General features: G+C 43.2%; 1 long non-coding RNA gene across 1 annotated transcript; it reads right to left on the reverse strand.

The window, feature by feature from the left end:
• Positions 1 to 235: 235 nt before the first annotated feature.
• Positions 236 to 1,094, reverse strand: LOC109202542 (uncharacterized). Its single transcript, XR_002062460.2, has 3 exons — positions 938 to 1,094; positions 688 to 848; positions 236 to 457 (listed from the first exon to the last, which is right to left on the reverse strand). It is a non-coding gene; the product is annotated as an uncharacterized LOC109202542 (long non-coding RNA).
• Positions 1,095 to 21,615: the final 20,521 nt, after the last annotated feature.

A 21,615-nucleotide genomic window follows, 5' to 3' on the forward strand; every position in this document is an offset into this window, starting at 1 on the left:
ACAAACACAACACCCCACTGTACACACTCGGGCCACCGGCAACTTTCTACATCCTTAATAAAAAGCTGCCAGGTTGCAATTTTGTTCCGAATAACTTATTAAGAAAACAACTAAATGCACAGAAAATATTATGAAAACTGGTTTATTTTATATCTCCTAGTTTGAAATGAAGCAATAAAAACATGTATAAAACATCACAAACTGCAATATTGTACAAATGCTTATGTCCTGCTGATGCAATGGAGACATCTTCCAGTGACAGTCTTCATCCGTGTGTGTGTGAGGAGGTTCCTAAACCCACCGACACAGAAGTGCATGTTCACAACTCCCTCTGTGGAGGTGGGGTCAGGTCCCTCCTCACCCAGGTTGAGGAGGGGTGGTGCTGTGGCCAGTCAGGTATGAAGTGCTGAGAGTGGATCTTTGGTCCTCTGTGCAGCTCTGTCCACTCTCAGCTGCCCTGCAAAGCAATAACACAAGAAAGACATCATTTTAACACAAAACAGCATTTTCATTGTTGGTAGCTGCAGCATGTTGTTAAAATGCAATTTTAAACTCAACATATACACACAATAACTATAAATAAAGCTAAACCTACAGTGCTGCTGACATAGGACGATGATTTATACCAACTATTGGAAGAATTTAGTCTTCAAGACAGTTTGTTGTCAATGTGAGGTGATAACTTACATAGTTGGAGCACAGCACCACTCTCCAGTTTTTCACTTGGTCATCCATCCTTCTCATTGGGTTGGTCGGGGTCAGGCTGTCTTCTGGCTGGGGTGTTAGCTCCATCTTGGACGTTGAGTGTCTGAAGTGCTGAATGCTGGAAGAGGACAAGTGTAAAGCACCTGAATTTAAAGACAAAAAGAAAAGTATGAATTCACAGATCACTGATTTGTTAAATTTACTTTTCTTCTTTTATGTGTTTTTACCTCACCTCTGATCCCTCAGCCACAGGCTATACCTAATGTAAAAGCAATAGACTACAATCAGTTCACTATATCATTTTTAAACCTTTTCTACTTATTTGTGTTGACATTAAGTACAGACTTACCTTTGTCCTGCATGGTGAATTGGGGCTTGGGAAAAACATATATTAGTCATTTAAAAGTTACCTGTGATATTAAGAAAAATGGAAGTAATAACAACTAAAAAACTACCTTTCAGTCACACGGGCAATGTCACATATTAAGAAAAAAACAATACATTTCACATGCGTTAGGTAATGTTCATTGCGAGTCAGATGTTCTTATATCTGTGTTACAAACATCACAAGACACGAAGGCTTAACTTAAACATTACAAAGTTAATTAAAAAGTAAAAGATATTTACAAACACTGCAAAACACAAAGGCCAACTTAAGTATTACAAAGTTTAAAAACACGTTCTAACACAATCTAATCAGAGTCACTGTCATCAAGTGAAAGGTTAAAAGGCCTCTCCCAGAAACGTCTGACTCCAAAAGAACCTGAGGATGTTGAAGGGGCATCGAACGTGTCACTTACCTTGGACCTCTTTGCACTTACCTCTTCAGTGCAGATGTCTTCTCTGCTTCTCTTTGCTGAGGAGGTGAGAGCTGAGGTTGAAGGAGAAGGAGAAGCTGTGGGATCAGCAGAGGAAGCAGCTGAGGGAGAAGATAAGAGAGCAGGTGAAGAAGAAGCAGCTGAGGGAGGAGGTGATGGAGCAGGAGAGGAAGCAGCTGAGGGAGAAGATAAGAGAGCAGGTGAAGAAGAAGCAGCTGAGGGAGGAGGTGATGGAGCAGGAGAGGAAGCAGCTGAGGGAGAAGATAAGAGAGCAGGTGAAGAAGAAGCAGCTGAGGGAGGAGGTGATGGAGCAGGAGAGGAAGCAGCTGAGGGAGTAGATAAGAGAGCAGGGGAAGAAGGAGCAGCTGAAGGAGGAGCAGCTGAAGGAGGAGCAGCTGAAGGAGGAGCAGCTGAAGGAGGAGCAGCTGACCGTTGTCCAACTCGGACAACAACTCGGACAACAGATCGAGGGAAGAGCGGGTTGTTGGCGTGGCCGGAAGACGGCATAGCGAAAGGGGCATCACCTGAAGCAAAAGGATTAAGCCAATCCTGCCAATCGGGAGGGAGCTCCCGGATGAGAGAGGAATCATCTCTCTCATCCATGCTGTCATCACTCACCTCTTCATCGCCTACAGGTAGGTAGGGGGGATACTCACCTTCCTCTTCACTGTCATCAGGATCCTGTGCTTCATCAGAAGAGGGGGAGGGTGAGGGAGGTATATACTCACCGTACTCACCTTCACTGACACGCTGGGTATCAGCGTCCTGAGCTTCACCAGAAGAGGTGGCGGTCTGGAGACTGTCATCCAGGATCCTGATGTCTTCAGGAAGGCCTTCTTCTGTGGGATGTTCAACCACGTAGTCAAGATGACAGTTTTTAAAATAACATTAGGAATGTAATAAACACCCAGTGCTAAAGCAACAGACCTACATCTGTTAGTTTGAGCAGATGATGAGAGAAAAGCATTTTAGGCTACATTTATGTCAGACTGAATGACACTTACTTGTTCATGCAAGAAAAAACCCCAACTAAGTCAACAAAGTTCAAATGTTTAACTGAAGCATCCATTTTTAATAGAAGACCACCAAACCTCCACCAAGTCAGCTCACTCTGTGTACTTTATAATTTAAGGTAACACTATTGTATTTTGTGTACATTCAATTTGTTTTATTTGTTCTTTGTAAGCCTTTATGCAAACACTATGTTGGAATAGGTAATGGATAATAGGTATTGATTTGTAAATAGCCGGACATGAGTAACTTATTATATAAATATACTACAGTAAATTTATAACTAACCATGCAGCTCATTCTCTTATTTTATTTACAATTCCTTCATTAACGATGTCACACATTTTGAAACAAGATCAGAGGTTAAATATGTGGATGCAAACCATAATGTAACATTTAGACTACATGTACCAATTTCATGTCCTAAATGTAAAAAAATATATATATATTTTTAATAAAAACACAACCTCCTTGGCAAGAGTAAAAATTGCACACACACAAAGCTCTGCAGGTATGTCTGAAAATGATGGTCAAGTAAAAAACAAACAAACAAACAAACAAACAAACAGAAACTCTTAACTCAGAATCCACATTGTTAGAAATGTGCACAAGGACTGTATCTGCCATAAGGACAGATACATCTAATCTGTGGTAAACATGCTATCCCTGTGTAAATATCCCTGTGTACAATATATCTCTCTGCTATCTAATACGATTAAAAGCATTACCGTAACAGAAAATAGGTCTTAATACCATTATTACTACTGTTTTCATATTCTTTTGATATTATTTTATTTGTATTATTTTTTTTATCTTTGCGTTTTGCAGCAGAGAAAAAAATTATAGTTTATGTCAATAAAGCCTTTGATCCGGAGAAGAAAAGGATGTTAGGAGGGGACCGGTCACCGGGATCTGTGTGTTTACACCTGCGCGTTCTGACGCCATGACACCCTGAAGATGCCGTTACCACAGGCATTTTACAAATTTTAGTCCATTAAGCTATTTTTAACCATTTCATTTTAAAGAAAAGTGTCAAATTTGAAGCCTTCAAGTCAAAGTAACACCTTCATACAAATTCATACACCAGTCGTTAATAATTTCTACACCTCTCCCGGAAAATTTAAAGCATACAAACAATTTACGGGGAAAAATCTTGGAATACACATATTTGATCACATTAAAACTTGATATTCAGACTGGAACTTGTTAAATTATTACAGTCATTTAGTGACTCTTAAAATAAGTGAAGAAATTTTAAAACGTACCTGCAGCGAAGTCCAGGTGACTGTCGAGGAGTCGGGGTCCACGGCGAGCCATCTTCAAACTTGAAAAACAAAAACAAGTACAAACGATCCAAAGATGAAGCACTTGTTGTCGCTTTCAAGTAAAATCCGCTTTCAGTAAAATGTTTTCCAAATCTTAGCTTTCCACAGGCTGAGGTTGGAGCAGGTCGAAACAAGTCCACGAGCAAGTGTAAAGGGGCGAATGGAACCTTGTGCAGTGTTTATATACCCTCGGCAGGCTATGGTTACGGTTGTCAACGTGCGTGTGCACGTGCACGTGATAGAACTATATGAATGGAGCTCACCGCAATGTAATTTACAGTTAATTTATGGTCATTTACAGTCCATAGCTGGACTGGCCATTGGGCATAAGGGGCATTTGCCTGGTGGGCCGATGGTGATTTTTCGTTTTTATGGGCCATGGGTTTTTTTTTTTTTTGTTGTTGTTGTTTTTGTAACGGTATAAAATAAATGAAAGGTGGTGGATTGGCCAGATGCTGGCAGATGTGTAAACATAACTCTGATGTTTGGTGGTGGCTATGGCGGAGCTTCCACAGAGGCCAGCCGGTGGATGAGGGAAAGGGGAGGAAGGAGTAGGAGAGACCCGTGGTGGCCGCCGGGCCGGCCGCGTTTCTTATTGGGCTGAAAAGGAACGCGATCTGTCCCGTACTTCAGCTAGAATGAAAAAAAGACCCAAAGCTGGAGTTATTCTGTGTCTTTATGCTGTCAGCTGCCTCTTCTCCTCTCATTCTCTCCCCCTCCCTCTCCTGTTGCTACTTCAATCATGAAACTGATCAATGATCAGCTGATCGGCTAGTAGGGCATTAACAGGGAAAGGGGGGCACAAGGAAATACTTTTCTTTCTTATTCTCATTTAAAATGTCTCGCTTTTAACAAATAATTATCTGCATCTTACAAACGTTTTCATCTGATGTAAAATGTATAGAAATCTATTATTGTACCAGTACTGTGTGTAAAATGCCATCAAAAAGTCAATTAAGTTTTATTCTTTCACACCTGTCTTTCTGTCTCCTTTCACTTTTTAAAGGTTGCCATGTTAGAAAAAATATTTTGCCCTGCTATGCTGTTTATTGATGTGGTAAATAAATAGTTTATGAAAATATCACTAAATCCGTCATTTATTATTTTTAATATTCAGTAATGATCATGTCTCACCTCTAGTCTTCTCTGTCTTAATTTCAGGTTTCCACCATCTGTTGTATATGGATACATCTTCCTACTCGGAAGGCAGAATTTCCGAGTTTCGAGTACAATCGAAAGCACCTCGACTGCAGTTTCTGTGTTGGACGTAAAAAGCGCACGTGACGCTGTGACGTAGGCTAGAGGCATGGTGGCAGTCGACGACGGTCCAGGCATGGGATTTCTCTTGTGGAAATATGCACATTATGTTTTCCTTTCTGTTGGTAGGCGGCACAGTGCACTTGTGGCAGGATAGTGCTAACATGTAAGCAAGCTAGAAGACTGGTATCCTTGCTGGGTATCCAGTTAGGGAAGCAACACATTAATAAGAGAATTCTGAGTAAAACCAAAGTTACTTTCCCTAGTCACTAGTTACTTTGAAAGTAACAAGTAACTTGAAGTAACTGAGTTACTTTTGATAGAAGTAACTAGTAATGTAAGTAAGTTACTCAACACTGTCTAGAACTGAAGAAGTTTCTCAGGTGAGACATGAAATGTCTTCAAGAAACTTAAAGAAGTCCAGTTGCTTTTCTTTCCAAGCTCCTTGGACTTCTAAAGACTTCAACTTTATTTATTTACTCCAGCCAGCCTGTTGAAAGCCCCCATTTTCTTTCCTAACGTCCTGTGGGTTTAGGAATATTTCCTGTGTGCAACATTTAGAATTTGGACAATTATATTTGTGCCTAATAACAAACGCAGACTCTGCCTTTCAGCTAATGTGCAGTACAGCTGATTCTTTTGAGGGTTTTTATTTATTTATTTATTAGTTTAATGTTTTGTATTGGAGTCCCCTTCAGTCACAATCTTGCTGTGAAACATTAGTGCATTGATGAAAATGCATTTTAAAATAAAATACACAATACATGACATTGTGTTACATTTGCCTTTGTTAAATACATGGTATTCTGCCATCTTCAGTGTGTTTTAAGGTATATATTTTATGTATATACAGTACATGCAGTATGAGAGGTCACAGAGGTTTAGTACCAGGCGTCACATAAAAAGTATCAAAAAAGTATCAAATATGTTATGATCCATGTTTATCATGTGTGATATTAGTTTACATTTGTGGCTCTTCTCATGTGTGGGTGTGTGAGGATCTCTCACCTCTCTCTAAGGTGTGGTTGTGTGTTTGATGCTGAAACAAATGAAGACTGCTGATTGGCTGAAGTAGGGTTCACATTAAATAAACTGCTGCTCATGTGTGTTTGTAGGTTCTCAGTCATCCAGGTCATGGTTGTCTAAAGAGCCTGGAAAGAAAGCGACTTCACTTCTTTTAGTTTCTTGATAATGTTTAACTTCTGATCCAAGAAGCTTCTTCACTTCATGAGCTTCCTTTGCTCATGTTCCACCTCTGCACAGTTTCATTTGATGACAATGCAGTGCAGTTCTCCCAAACATAAAACAGAGGGCGCTATGCACATTGACTGAAGTCAAGAAAAATACAAGTGGAGGAGAAAACAAACAGCAGCATCAAGAGAGAAAACTGAAGTGTTCAAAACGAGTTAATTTAGCCTCTTATTGTAATAATAAACAACATTTAAACATCATGTTGATGCTTCATGTTAAAAGTCTTTGAGCTAGGTGTGCTTTTACTGCTCAGTAAGTAAATATTAATGCAATTTAAAAGAAATTGTTTTATTTAGGATTTAATATCTATTTTGAAATGTCTCTGCACTACTTCAAAAGAAATTTGAAAGCACTGCCTCAAAGTGAAAATGAATCACAATGAAATCCTCAAATCTATCTCAAGTAGTGAATGCCTGCTCTTTCTCATATTAATTTTCTTTTAATGTTCTCAGGGCTAAAAATAATAACAGCTCCACAAGTGATAAAAAGGAATTTATTTAAAAAAACACAATATGTTACAAAGCTTTGATGAGGTGTAAAACACTCTGTTTATTGTTCAGCAGTTATGACAGGATTAAACATTTGTTAAAACAATGTTTACACAGAGAAGCATTACAATGAAATAGTTTTGTGTAACAGCGACATCTGGTGGAGCAATAGTGTTTATGAGGATTGTCAATATGAAATGTTTACTTTTCATTTTGATCTTAGAAGTATAAAAATGAAGGACTGAAAATAAGATGGAAAGGAAATTACACGTATTAAGAGATATAAATACATTTTATTTCATTTGTATTTTTATGTGATTGGAGGAAGTAGGACCAAGTGAAAAATATGTGACTGAAAGTGGGGAAGCAGATATTAGTACAAGGTTTTTATTTCATGTTTTTGTAGTTTTGTTTTGTTTTGTCTTAGTTTGTGTGTTTGTTTTTCCTCTTGCAGAAAACACTGTTTTTAGTTTGTGTGATGAATGCTCGGTAGTCGACTTGTGTGATCTGAAGACATTGTGAAAATAAGACAAAGATCAAACTTTTCTTGCTTTTTAAAGACGGATCAGAAGTTTTGTGAAGTGACTTTGAAACCTGGATTCAGTGTTTACAGTTGGGGGAAAAAAACTATGGAACATTTTTTTAAAAAGTGTGTCTTAGAAACTGTGAAAAATGTATTTTGATGGTTACCATATTTATTTTAATACAATCTTATAAAACTGTCATTTTTCCTCTTCTCTTGTCGATTTCAGTGATATCTGTATGAGAAGAGCAGTGATATTTTGTCACTGGTGACGATACTCTTAAAAACAAACCCAAATATGATAAATTAATGGAAAAAAAATACCTGACTCATAGTGAGGGGACTCACTGTGTTTACGGTATAAAGAGAAGAGTCAGTGCAAGTCAAAAAACTGATTAATCAACTAATCCTTTTTTTAAACTTTTGATTAGCTTAATTTACAAAAGCAAAAACATGTTTTTGTCGTGTGTTTTTTGGACAAAGCTCAGTATGTAAAGTGACTGACAACCAAAGCTGTCAGATAAATGTACTGAAGGTAAATGTACAATGTCTCTGAGAAGCAGTGGAGAAGAAGCAGAAAAAGTCATGAAAAGAATCACGTCAAGTATAAATTCACCATAATTGTACTTAAATACCAAACTACAGTAACTGTGGTGAATAATCATCTAAAACAACATTTTGAGCCTCAACAATCAGCTCAGATTTATGAAGTTTATCATGTTCAGGCCCTGCAGCTGATTGGTGGCATGTCTGATCAGAAAGCCTTTCTGCATCTTCACAGTGTGAGTCTGAGTTTCTGAACAACAGGATGAGCTGCTACACACCTAACACCACATTCAAACACACACAAGCTGCAAATCTAACATAATACTTTAGACAAAAGAACAAAGCTTCACAATTTGCAGTTAACATGAAGATATTCTAGAGTAGAAACAACACACAGCACACAAGTTTCATGTAGAGATGATTGTTTATTCTGAATGTTATTTTCATTTAGTTATTTTCAATTACTTCTTGGATTGATTTTCTGGTTTATCCAGTTCATGTAAGGAAAGACATTCACAGTAACAGCTGGTCCTCTACAGGCACAAAAGGAAAAGAACAAAAGTCATTCACCTTTCAAACCTTTCAAAAACTAAAATTTTGAGAAGAATGATGTTTTGTCTTTTTTCTGGATGTTTCCACATGATTTTTAAACAAGGAACCTGGCATATTAGATATCTCTTTATATGTTGCAGATATTTCAAGAGGTGAGGTATTTGGGAATTAATTATACGATACTGGTGCTTTAAGAGACGTACTTTAGACAGTGCACATTATGACGTTCTTCCCAGTTTTAGTTTTGTTTATGTTTGTCTAATATTCTGTACCATACAGTGTCTATAAAAAGCGTTCACGCCTGTTTTGCCTTTTTACTCTTTTTATGAATGGAATCATTGCGAGTATAATATAGCTTTTTTTGACAAGAACTTAAGAAAAATGTGAGCCTGATTTAAACAAAATAATGTAAGTTAGCAACTGTGAGTATACTCAGAGATATTGTAAAGCCTTTCATCCAAACCCTGACAAAGATGAGCTGAAAGTGGCCAACACAGAGCAAACCTGAAGATGAGGTTGGATTTTGCATGTCTGCCACTGCAGCAAAGATTGCAGACCACCCTCCATCCTCCCCATCAGCACACTGCAATAAAAGAATGAGGAAGCTGGCTGAGAACGTCTACTCCTGACGTGCACTTGACATCCACAGGACGACTAGAAAGAGACCGTTTTAATCTAGAGAATGTTTTAATCTAGATCACGTGGCTGTGTTTTGTAGCACTCTGTCCTTTGTCTGATTGAGCCACAGATATAATGTCTCAAGGCATTACTCATCTTAATGTGGAGATGAATTTGAATATGCACTTTCTGCTGTGCATTAAATCATTTCACTGTGTGTCAAACCATTTCAACATATCAGTCATTAAATTAAAGGGGAAATGAGACGCTTTAATTGTCAAATCTGGATTAAATAGTTATTGTTTACATGTGAAGAGATCCTTTTTCAAAGGCTATTTCACTGGATCATCTCTTCTAAACAATCTAACAGGTTAAATTAGGATAAAATTATTGTCAGCAGTGACTGAGTCTGCCATCCCACCTACCAGACAAGAAGGTTTATATGAATGTCCATGAAATCAGTCTCACTGTGATTAGCACTGGATTAAGTTACTGCTACTAAACACTGAGCATGCGTGCCAACAAAAAACAGACATTTATAGCAGTTATTCCTCTTCACACAGTTAGCTGGTAGATGGCAGGCATCTGACTGTGGGGTAAACTGCTGTATATGTGTCACGGTACTGGATCTGCGACCCAGTGTTTTGTATATTTTAGTTTTATGTTGTTGATAACTATATTTTTCTCCATGTTTCTGTTTTATTTTGAAAGAGTTTGATGTGTTCTTGTTCGTTGGTGTTAGTTTGACTTTCCCTGTGATGTCATGTTTCATTTCAGTCAGCTGTTTTCCTCATGTGTATTCACGTCCCCTGAACACGTCCAGTGTGTTCATAGTTGATTATAGTTTTTCACAATCTGTCTTAGTTGTAACTAGTTTTTCATAGTTTCATGTTACTGCTACCATCAGTCAAAATAAAGGCTTTTCTTTTACCTGCATCTCCTCTCTCTGCATCTGCTTCTGGGTCCTGTTCACAACCCATCGGCGCACCCTGCCGCAGGGCTGGACTGGGACAAAAAATCGGCCCGGGCATTTTGACTAGAGACTGGCCCACTAGGATAGAAATCGAAAATGTGACGTCATTCAGGGGTAAAACCGCAAAGGATTATGGGAACTTGAGGCAAGAGGTATTAGCGAATGCAGGCTTTCAATTGAACTCAGTTACACAGCGATAAAAAGAAACACAAAAAATGGCAAGAAGCTGTTGTATTATTAACTGCAATAGCCGGTCGCATGACAGCCACGGGAAGCCCACGGGTAAAGAGATCGTTTTTGGGTTTTTTGTCGGATTATGTCATTGAAGAGAAATTTTTTAAGCCATGTTTCCGAAGTAAGTAAACGTCTCAGAACACTCCAGCTCACATGTTAGTCTGCTCCAAGCATTCCCACAAAGGTCAGTGTTTTGTAGTAGTTAATACGTCATTTTTCTTAACATAATTGGTGATATAGGTTACAAGCAAGTCTGGCGCTGAACAGAAATTGTCGTGCTATGCTCCTTTATTTATTGTGCATAAATAGTGAATTGTCCTGACACAATATTGCATTTCGCTTCTGTTATTACCACGGTACACTGACAAAAACATATACTTTTATTCACAGGATAAAACAGTTGTTTTGTATCACTAATTGTCCAGTGCGATTACAGCATACAATATTATTGTCACTGCTACATTTCTGTAATGCGTACCAGAAATTATTTCCACTACTAATTAATTACCGTTGAGCTCAAAGGTCCTATTAATAAACGGTTACCAGATTTATGAGACTGGTAAACTTACCTTTGTTTGTACGATGGTCTTTCGTTCTACACGGTGCATTTCAAGGTCCTGTACCCATCCGTCGGTAAAGTGTACCCGGGCTTGTTGCAGTGACCTGAAGTTACTAAAAACTTCATGAGTGTATGCACTCACTCCAAGAACCGTATAATTATAAATCTGAGCGTGGTGAAAGTTGGGCAGCACGCTAACGTCTTTTGTCCACTCTGTGTGCTCATAAGGGTCTGACCCTGTCACTCCTTTGATTTTTTCCTCGTATCTTTTCTTTGCCTTTTCGTCGAGTCTGTCTTTGTACGGACCGGCATTGTTCTCCTTAGTTTTGTACATTACTTTTTTGTGCGGCAAAGAAAAACCAAGAAGGTATTGGAACCGGAGAATGAACTTTTTGCGGTGCTGCAAATGCTTGCATTTGATGCGGTACTTGGAGTGTTTTGCCTCGAGTTCCCGGCATGCAAAGCGCGAAAGTCACGTGATCTGTCAATCGCTATAGGAAAAACCGTAAATTAAGACCAAGAACACTAGAGGTGAGACATGATCATTAATTAATATTAAAATAAATAAATGACAGATTTAGTGATTTTTCATAAACACCTCCTTTCCTTTTTTTTGTTCTCCATTTTCTTTAGTTCGTCTATAAGATTGCTAAACAAGGGGGAGGGTGCATCCGGCCTCCTCGGCTGTAATTGGTCCAGCCCAGAGTCGATCATGACCAATTGGCCAATCCAAAACCTTTCATTATATATACCCTTCCTAAAAAAAAAATAATAATAATAAAAAAAAATCCATCGGCCCATAAAAACAAAAAATCGCCAGCGGCCCACCGGGCAAATGCCCGGTATGCCCGATGGCCAGTCCAGCTATGCCCTGCCGTGACACATAAACCTGTGGCCATGCAATAAAAACATTCCTTACCCATATCAGTAAAGGGGCTCTGTAGCTTCATGATTAGTTTGCGTTTGTTCCGGTTTTTCTTCCTTCACTTTGATTTGTTTTGTGGTCATATAATGTGTGTAGCAGGGCGTGGTTTGTGGCGCGGTTGCAGGGGAGGCTGACACAGCAGAGCTCCATCAGTTCATCACCCCTCCCCTGCATTAGACGTGCCGGGACCTGAGGTTGTGTTGTTGTATGTGTGCGTAGCTGGCAGCTGCGGCCGAGGGTTGGAAGAGACAAAAACCCAATAAAAAGTGTAGTAAAGTGCGATCTGTGTGGTCGGGTCCGTCATTCATCAGGGCTTGCAAAATCGCTAGCCCGACATCCCGGGGTCGGGCTAGCGATTTTTCCAGTCGTGCTACCAAAATCTATCTCAGCCCTGCCCGTCGGGCTCTCATAGGAAGGAAAAATATATGTCAATGCTTTTGCATTCTTTCGGAAATGTAGCTGAGTAATTATGTCATTGGCATCGGTGAGCCACTGTCAATATGTGACATATTGAAATCGCGTTTGAATTTGCGCTTGTTTTTTGCTTTCACTTTGCGATCGCGCTGTGTATAGAGAGCGGGAGTACTGATTGGTGAGTGACGATTAATTGCGCACCAATTCGTCTGACATCGTCTTATCACTCATTAGCTTACTATTCAAACCTGACAAGTGAAATCTCCCACAGCAAGCTTAAACATGTGAGAGGTTGATCGCGCAGAGAATCGCTGACCGTTATGTGAGTGCGTGTGTAAAAGCAGCAGGATATATATTTTAGTTCTGCTGAGCCAAATAAGACGGGTCAGGGTGAAGAAGGTGCAGCCAAAGAAAAGCTTTATGACAAATCAGACTATGAGGCAAAAAGAAAGTGCAGCTTTATGGTTTCATGGACAAAAGAATTTCTGTGGCTGCAATATGACAAGCTAAATAACCAGGGGTGCACATAAATGGTTGCAGGAGGTGAGCTGGCTTCAAACAAATGATGAACGCACAGAGATGTGGTGCAGAATGTGCCGTGAAAATCCCACTCTAGCGGACAAAAACAGTGCCTTTTATATGTACGCAAACGCGCGTTGCAACTTCTTATCTGGTGCGCGTCTTTTATTTTGACAGCAAAGCGCACCTGCGGACCACTTATGTGCACCCCTGTAAATAACATAATGTTCTGCCGGGTGTGTTGTTGGTTTTCCCTCGATTTCTGAGTCGATAAGCACCTTTGTTACTGGGACCAGTAATTTTAAGAAAGACCCCCATTAGAACCCATGAGAAATGCAAGAAATGCATTATTGCTCAGTCTGCAATATCTTTCCCAGAACAAACACCAATTGCAAAGAACATATTAAAAATAAACCTGAAAAATCTGTTTAGAACAACGTGCAACGAGTGAACTACCATTGGCAAAATTTAGCAGTCTTTGCAAACTTCAATCAACCTCGATCTTGGTTCCACTTATCTCTTATCTGTGACTTCAGTGGAAATTTAAAATTCAGGATCTGACACAGACTGATTCATGTTGTACACAGTTTGTAACAACCCTTTTGGGTTATAGCACCACTAGGGGGGGTTGCCCTACTATTGTAGTAGCTGTGGGAGTCTCCTAGTGGGTGTGTGTTGTTAGCGGCAGCCATTCTATGCTGCTCATGTTCTTTTCTCTCTGAGAAACCTTACTGTTGTGACCAACTGGCGACGGCGACTACCATGTATGTACGGACAGAGTAGAGCCGTGGAGACCTGGCTTATGAGGTGTAATGTTGCCACACCAAATAAAGGTCTGTTATTGGATTTAACCGACTGGCTTCGGGTTATTCGGCTAACCTCCACACCACATGCCCGCTGGACCTGCTAGCCGCTCCCGCCTCGCCAGACTGCTGTTACAAAGTGGCGCCCGAACATTGTTCTCTGGATCTTCATCGTCGTCCGGACCGACAGACGGTGGGCTCGGATATTTTTCCCGTGTTTTTCAGCGATCGACACTTCGGCTGAGGTGGCGTGTTTTTTTTTCTCTTCGTCTGGCTGTATTGGCCGGGCCGATAGGACCCAGTGAAGGAGCCGACTCCCCGCGATTTCAACGGTATTTGCAGGCACGGAAGAGCGCCGACCCATCGCTTGACACGCTCGCCTGCCGAGGGAGAGTGCTCCGTGAGTAACTGTACGGTCCGTCGGACCGCTAACTTAGTGCTGTTGGACCGTTACGACATCGGCGGTGCTAAAGCTAAGGCTAACGCTACAGTGACTTTGACTCAGTGTTCGTTCAGAGGGACGTGTTGTTTTGTGTGAAGCATTGAAGCATCAGAGTGAGCACGGACGCTCTCTAACTGACTGATATTGGCACTTAGGGTACTGTGTGTGAACGCTCTTTTCACTTCGCCGTAACTTTTGTGGGAGAGAGTTGTTTCGGCCATACTTTTGAAATGGCGTCCCACCCAGACACAGGGAGCGAGGGAGACGGCTACGACTCGGATGCTGAAGCTCCCAGCCTGACAAAGTACATCATCCCTCGCTCTACCCCTCATGACCTCAACCTTAAGGTGGAAAGCTTGCAAGAAGAGGTGGAGAAACTGCGAGTCTGCTTGCACGATTCGCTGGAGCTACAAAAGAACCTTCTGAAGCACTTGGATGGTGGCGCGAGAGGGGAACTGGGGGAGCAAGTATCTCCTCAGAGAACCCCCAACCCAGTGGCTTTCTCCACACCGTTCACGCAGAAAGGGATTAACACGGAGCCCCCTGTGCTTCTCCAGCGTCAGTCGGCAGAACTCTGCAATACATCGAGGATGATCGCTGCAGCGCTGCACCAGGCCAAGCTGGAGCCCCCAGTGTTCGCTGGTGACGGTGGAGTGTCACCGGAGGAGTGGCTCCAATCAGTGGACAGCTACAGATCGTCACTGCGCCTGACCGACTCGCAGGTTCTGAGGGAGCTCCCTCACTTCCTCAAGGGAGAGCCCAGTAAATGGTTTAGGGCCCTCAGCTCTCACATTACTACATGGGCACATTTTTACCAACTTTTTGAATCAGTGTTTGTGTCAGCTGATAACCAAGAGCACGTTTGGCGGGGCATCCTCGATCGCGTCCAATCACCGGAGGAGCCCCTCCCGACGTTTGTAGCTCACATGCTCGGTGAGTTTAATAAGCTAAGGTGCCCGCCGCCGGAGCATGAACAGATCGAGCTCATATGTAAACATTCATTGGAGAAGTATCGGGTTGCGTTGTACGGTACGCCGGTCCCGTCGGTTATGGACCTACTGCTTCGCGCGCACGAGCTCCACACAGCCTTAGGGCCAGTTGGCCGCTCAACCCCTACTTCATCCCCTAGTGTTGCAAGCGCGAGAGAACCACATTGTTTTAAGTGCTCCCGCCCGGGGTTTACCACACGCACGTGCCCAAGTTGCACCTGGGTCGCCCCAAAAGACCGAGGTCCTATCAGACCCAGGGCAACCTCCCACCGACCTCTCCCAGGCCCACCGCCGGGCCTGGAACCGGCCGATACAGAGGGGCTTGATTCGCTGCCAGCAGCTCGTGCGGCCAGTCAGCAGTCGGGAAACCCCCGGGGGGGAGGACATTTCAATGAGGCAGCCCTCCCCCCATTCACAAAGTATGCCTCGCCCGCATGATGCCCACCACATTGTGCAAGGCGTCGTGGGGCACATGGAAGATGTAGAGTCTGGAGCGCACTGGAATACTCCACTGAAAGCCAAAATTAACTTCAACTCAGTGGCAGTGAATGCTACGCTAGATACGGGGGCATCCCTGTCTGCTGTGCGGGCTGAACTCATTTTGGAGAACAACTTGTCTCCAAGCGGGACCCAGCAGTGGATGGGTCCACCGGTGAGCCTAGTAGACGGTGCTCGCTGTCTTCCGGAGGGTGTTACATGGCTGCCCATAGGGTTCTTGAACAAAAGGTTTTATCACCGGTTTGCTGTCATCCGCAACTTGTCGTCCCCCTTTGTCTTGGGGATGGACTTTATGAGCAGGGCCTCTTTGACAATCCACATCCCCTCGAGAACCGTAGTTATGGACGACATCCCATGCCCAGGCGCGGATGTGGAGGAGGGTTGCTCAGTTGATCTGTTGAGCGATGATAATGTCATTATGACGCTTGACATGGTAGAGCCCTCGCTGGAGACCAAAGCTCTGGAGGCAAACCTAACAGATAGTCAGAGAGAACTATTAGTTGTCCTCCTTGAACAATTTAGCAGTATGTTTGATGGTCATTTGGGTCGCACACCTTTAACTGAACATGTGATCGACACGGGAGATGCGAGGCCTATTAACCTCCCCCCGTACCGCACCTCCCCTGCAAAGAAACAACTCATTGAGGAGCAGGTCCAAAAAATGCTGGAAGATGGCATAATCGAACCGTCCATGAGCCCCTGGGCCGCACCTGTCGTGATCGTTAACAGGTTGGGCGCTGACCCCCGGTTCTGTGTGGACTTTAGGGGGCTGAACCAGGTGACTCGGAAGGACTCATACCCCTTACCGCGGGTCGATGAGTCTCTTGACTTCCTAGCGAGAGGTCGATTCATTTCAACATTGGACCTGGCGAGGGGTTACTGGCAGGTGCCGGTCTCTGGGGACTCACGCCCTAAAACAGCCTTTGTTTCCCATTGTGGGCTGTTTCAGTTTCGCGTGCTCCCTTTCGGACTCTGCAACGCACCAGCCACCTTTCAGAGGCTGATGCACAACGTCCTCAGCGGCCTTGTTTACAAGACATGTGCTGTATATCTGGACGACATCGTGGTTGTGTCCCCTACCTTCGAACAGCATTTGGTGGACCTGCGGGAGGTCCTTGAGAGACTTAGGTCTGCGGGTCTCTCGTTGAAGCTTAAGAAATGCCAGTTCTGCCTAAAGGAGCTCACCTTCCTGGGCTACCGGGTTACCCCGGATGGCATTAAACCGGACGACGACAAAATCAAGGCTGTGATGCAGTTCAGAACTCCGTCCTCAATGAAACAGGTGCGGCAGTTCCTCGGTCTGACGGGTTACTACCGCAGATTCGTAAAGGAATATGCTCGCCATGCAGAACCTCTGCACGCCCTGACAAGGCAGGATGTTGCCTTTCAGTGGGATGACAGGTGTCAGGAGTCCATGGACTTCCTGAAACAGAGCATTGCGACAGCGCCTGTCCTGTCACTCCCCGACTTTTCCCGGCCTTTCTCCATCCATACGGATGCATGTGACCTGGGCTTGGGGGCGGCCTTAATGCAGAAGGATGCAGAGGGTAGGGAAGTAGCGGTCGCTTATGCGAGTCGAGCTCTTCACAGGGCAGAGAAGCCATACTCTACGCCAGAAAAAGAGTGTCTGGCTGTGATTTGGGCTTTAGAACACTTTCGTCCCTATGTGGAAGGGCTTCACGTGACGGTCTTGACTGACCACAACAGCCTTAAGTGGCTGATGTCACGCCCAAACCCCACTGGCCGGTTGGCGCGGTGGTCCCTGCGCTTGCAGGACTTTGACTTTACCATCGTACATAAGGCCGGGGTGCACAACAGGGTGCCAGACGCTCTGTCTCGCAACCCACTACCTGCACCAGAGGGTCCTCCTATTGAAATCTTGCCGGAGCATGCTGTCATCTGGGGCATGGATCTTCGTGCCCAGCCTCCCCTTTTGTTAGAGGATCGAACACAACTAAGGCAGCTGCAGTTGGATGACCCAGGTGCAGGTCCGAAGCTCCGAGACCTGGAGTGTTCCCCCGATCTGGGTTCGGACGTCAGTCCTCCACCATCCTTGGTGGTCAATGATGGCCTACTCTATTACCGAGGCCCGAAACTTAAGCGCAATCTTCGGCCACAGGGGGAGCTGAAGCTGTATGCTCCTATGGCTCTCCGGGGCACCTTGTGCGGTTATTATCATGACCACCCTACAGCAGGTCACCTGGGGATTGCTAAGACACTAGCGAGAATGCAGTCTAGGTTTTATTGGCCCAAGATGGCATCTGACGTTAAACGCTACGTCTCGTCGTGCCCAGTTTGTCAACTCACGAAACCCAGTCAAAGAAAGCCGGCGGGCTTCATGGTCCCCATTTCGCCCCAGCGACCCTGGGAATACGCAGGGGTCGATTTTGTCGGACCGCTACCTCGCACCGCTTCGGGGAACTCGTACATACTGGTCTTCGTGGACTACTTCTCCAAGTGGATCGAAGTGTGTGCGGTTCGGGATGCGACGGCTCAAGTGGCAGCCAGTAAGTTCATTAGCGAAGTGTTTGCTAGGCATGGGGCCCCTAGGTACCTTATTTCGGACAGGGGCTCACCTTTTGTCAGTGAGCTGTTTGAGTCTGTTCTCTCCACTCTTGGGTCCACCCACCGCCTCACGACGGCGTATCATCCGCAAACTAATGCGACCGAAAGAGTGAACAGAACTCTCAAAACGGCCATCCGCGCATACGTGGGCGATAAGCACGCGTCGTGGGATAAGTTCATGTCCCAAATCTGTTTCGCGCTGCGCTCAGCTCCCCATGAGAGTACAGGACTCAGCCCTGCTATGATGTTGTATGGTAGGGAGCTGGAGACACCCCTTGACTTGCTTACTAAGCCGTCTGGAGAGAACGAGGAGTCATCCATGCCCTACCCGGAGACCCTTAAAGCGTCGCTTCAGGAGGCCCACGATCGTGCCAGGGAGACACTGGCTCGCAGCCACGCTAGGCAGAAACGCTACTACGACCTGAGACGCCGGCCGATGACCTATGCAGTCGGAGACTTGGTGAAAGTCAAAGCTCATCATCGCTCGGACGCTCAATCTTGTTTCACGGCCAAGTTGGCACCCTTGTTTACAGGCCCCCTCCAAGTTACTCAGACGCTAGGGGAGGTCAACTACAGATTAGCCAAGATTGACACTGGTGAAGACGCAGGAGTCTTCCACGTCGTGAACATTCAGCCGTTTTACTCCTGGGACTCCGCATCTCCTTCAGGGCACCGGATTTCGGCCCAGGAGAGCCTGAATGACACTGAAATGTGGGAACAGCCCTCATTCCCGAGTTCAGGAGATATCAGAGCAGGCGGGCACCCCGCTGTGAGCGCCTCTGAGTCGCCACCGGCCGAGGGGAACACTATCGTTTGAGACCCCGCCGGTGCCCCAGAATCACTGATGGTTGGACGGCTACCAGGTGGACTAACCGTTATCATACGGACAGACTCAATGTTGACTGAGGGTTGGTCTCGTACATGTACGTGCTGTAATTATTCTGTTCCTAAGGGGTGATTACTTGTTCTGTTCCACTGAGCCCTCGTCATCGTGGCCCGTGAGAGCCTTTGTTTGGTTTTCTGTTGTGCTGATTTGAGTGACTGGTTATGTTGTATGTTTGACGGTTTCCCTTGTCTATGACCATCTCTGGAAGATGGATTGGCAGTAATACTGCATATTCTGTATTGTTTGCTTCAAGCACTAATTTTGTTTGTTGATTGTATTGACTGTACCGATGCTGTATAACAATTCCTCCACAGCCTGCTTACTACCTTAAGTAGCTATGTATAGTGAAAGGGGGTAGCGGGAGGAGGGTTGCCTGGGTCCGGCTGAGGACAGCCTTCTAATTGCCGGGGGGGTGATGTAACAACCCTTTTGGGTTATAGCACCACTAGGGGGGGTTGCCCTACTATTGTAGTAGCTGTGGGAGTCTCCTAGTGGGTGTGTGTTGTTAGCGGCAGCCATTCTATGCTGCTCATGTTCTTTTCTCTCTGAGAAACCTTACTGTTGTGACCAACTGGCGACGGCGACTACCATGTATGTACGGACAGAGTAGAGCCGTGGAGACCTGGCTTATGAGGTGTAATGTTGCCACACCAAATAAAGGTCTGTTATTGGATTTAACCGACTGGCTTCGGGTTATTCGGCTAACCTCCACACCACATGCCCGCTGGACCTGCTAGCCGCTCCCGCCTCGCCAGACTGCTGTTACAAGTTCTTACAAGTTCATAGAAATTTCTGTTCAATTAGAACCAAGTATTTGAGTTGATGATTGTAATTTTTATACAATGTTGTAATTTGTGTTTCGACAATTTTTTGATTAATGTTTTGTTTCCTTTACAATATTATACTTTAATGTATAATATTGTAAAGGAAACAAAACAGGAAACAAAACATCAAAAAATTGCTTTCTTTTTTATTCGGGCTACTTAAATTTATTTTGGGCTACCACAAACTGAAGAGTCCCTGCCCGAAGGGCTACCAGGGATTTTGAAATTTTGCGAGCCCTGTTCATTGTCACTATGTGCAATGTACACTTTCCATTGTGAGATTATTATATCATCTTATGCCACGTTATACCCCTAATTAAAGATTGTGAAATCATTATGTAGTTTTAGGTTGCATTATTCTCCTGACTTAGAAGAAGGGGATAACTATTAAATTTATTAGACTGATTTGTACTACATTACACTGCTGACTTATTGTGAATGAATGATATTGTTTTATGATGCATGATACTGCTGCGTTATAAGAAATACTGTTTTCAGAGAATCATGGCCTTATTTGTCTGATTTGAAAAGAACAGAACATACTGCACAGGAAGCTAAGGTCAGAACTTAGGCTCACTGAGAGAGAGAAAGAATGTGGATGTTTAGGTTTTATGACTTTGGAGGGGGGCTGAAGCTATAAGAATGTGAGAAATGCTCAGACACATGGAGATCAGGCGGACACCCTCCTGCGCTCATCTCCCCTCCGGATGGTTAATGCTCAAAAGTGTTTGTATGGAATAATAAGAAGTGTATGAATTAAAGTGATTGTTGATTGAGCATTTATACGTCCTTTATATGTCCTTCCTTCAGCCCAAAGGTGAAAGAATTGGGAGAATTTTAACACCATTAATCTCACAGTGGAAAATTCCTGGACATCGAAGCCAAATATTTATCACATGAAGAATCAGACTCCTTTTAAACATTGTATTTGTACTAAATGTGTATGTAAATATGGTGTCTGTATATTTATGGCCTATATTTGTGACTGTGTTTTGTTTGTAGTTTATTCCTGTATGAATATTAAAAAGTATTAAAAGTATTAAAAATGTATTTACATTGCTTTACAGAAAAAGGGAAAAATCGTAGGACTGTGGGGGAAAGAGTGATTACCTCAGTTAAACAACTCGTGTTAATTATATTTGGTTCGGCTTTAAGGAACTCTGCATGTCTCCAAATAGCTTTGAATGTCTTTCAAATGAAAATAATACAAATAGCAAAAGAAAAAAGTGGACAAATACAGACAGAGTAAAGAGATAAATATTCAGTAAGCTATAAAGATTCAAAGGTCTCAGTTTTTCTCAAATGTGTGTGAGGACTGCTTGTTTGTATTCTTGGCTGCACTTAGTAAATCCAACAGCTCAGCTATTTGTTGTTTGTTGTGTTTAAAAGTTGCAGGAAGAACGAACTTCTTAAACAGTAAATGAAACAAAGCACAAATTCAAAGGTTTTTTTTTTGGTTTTTTTTATTTTATTATTTTTTTTATTTGTGGTTTGGTGCTGTTTTTTTTAATTCAAAATGTCCTGTTGTAATTGGACATTTTGAGTTAAGAAACAGCACCAAATCCCAACAACACTTCCCTCATGGTGCTTTATATTGTAAGGTTGTTCTACAATAACGCACAAAGACTCCAACCCCCTAGAGCAAGCAAGTTGGGAGAAGAAGAGTAGTTATTTTTAACCACTCTGGTTTTAAAATTAAATTTAGAAAGCCCAATTGAAATGAATATTTGAAGCCAGTTTAAGAGTTTTCTTGCATAATCACATGCACGTGTCAGTTAGATTTTAGCGTGCACATGAGAAAGCCCTAACGATGACATTTTGGCTCCTCAGTTTTGCATGTTTTTTGAAGCTGCTGACGATTGCTTCATCCATCTCTGGGTTTCTTGACCA

Source organism: Oreochromis niloticus, linkage group LG6 (genome assembly GCF_001858045.2).
Source record: "Oreochromis niloticus isolate F11D_XX linkage group LG6, O_niloticus_UMD_NMBU, whole genome shotgun sequence".
NCBI lineage: Eukaryota > Metazoa > Chordata > Actinopteri > Cichliformes > Cichlidae > Oreochromis > Oreochromis niloticus.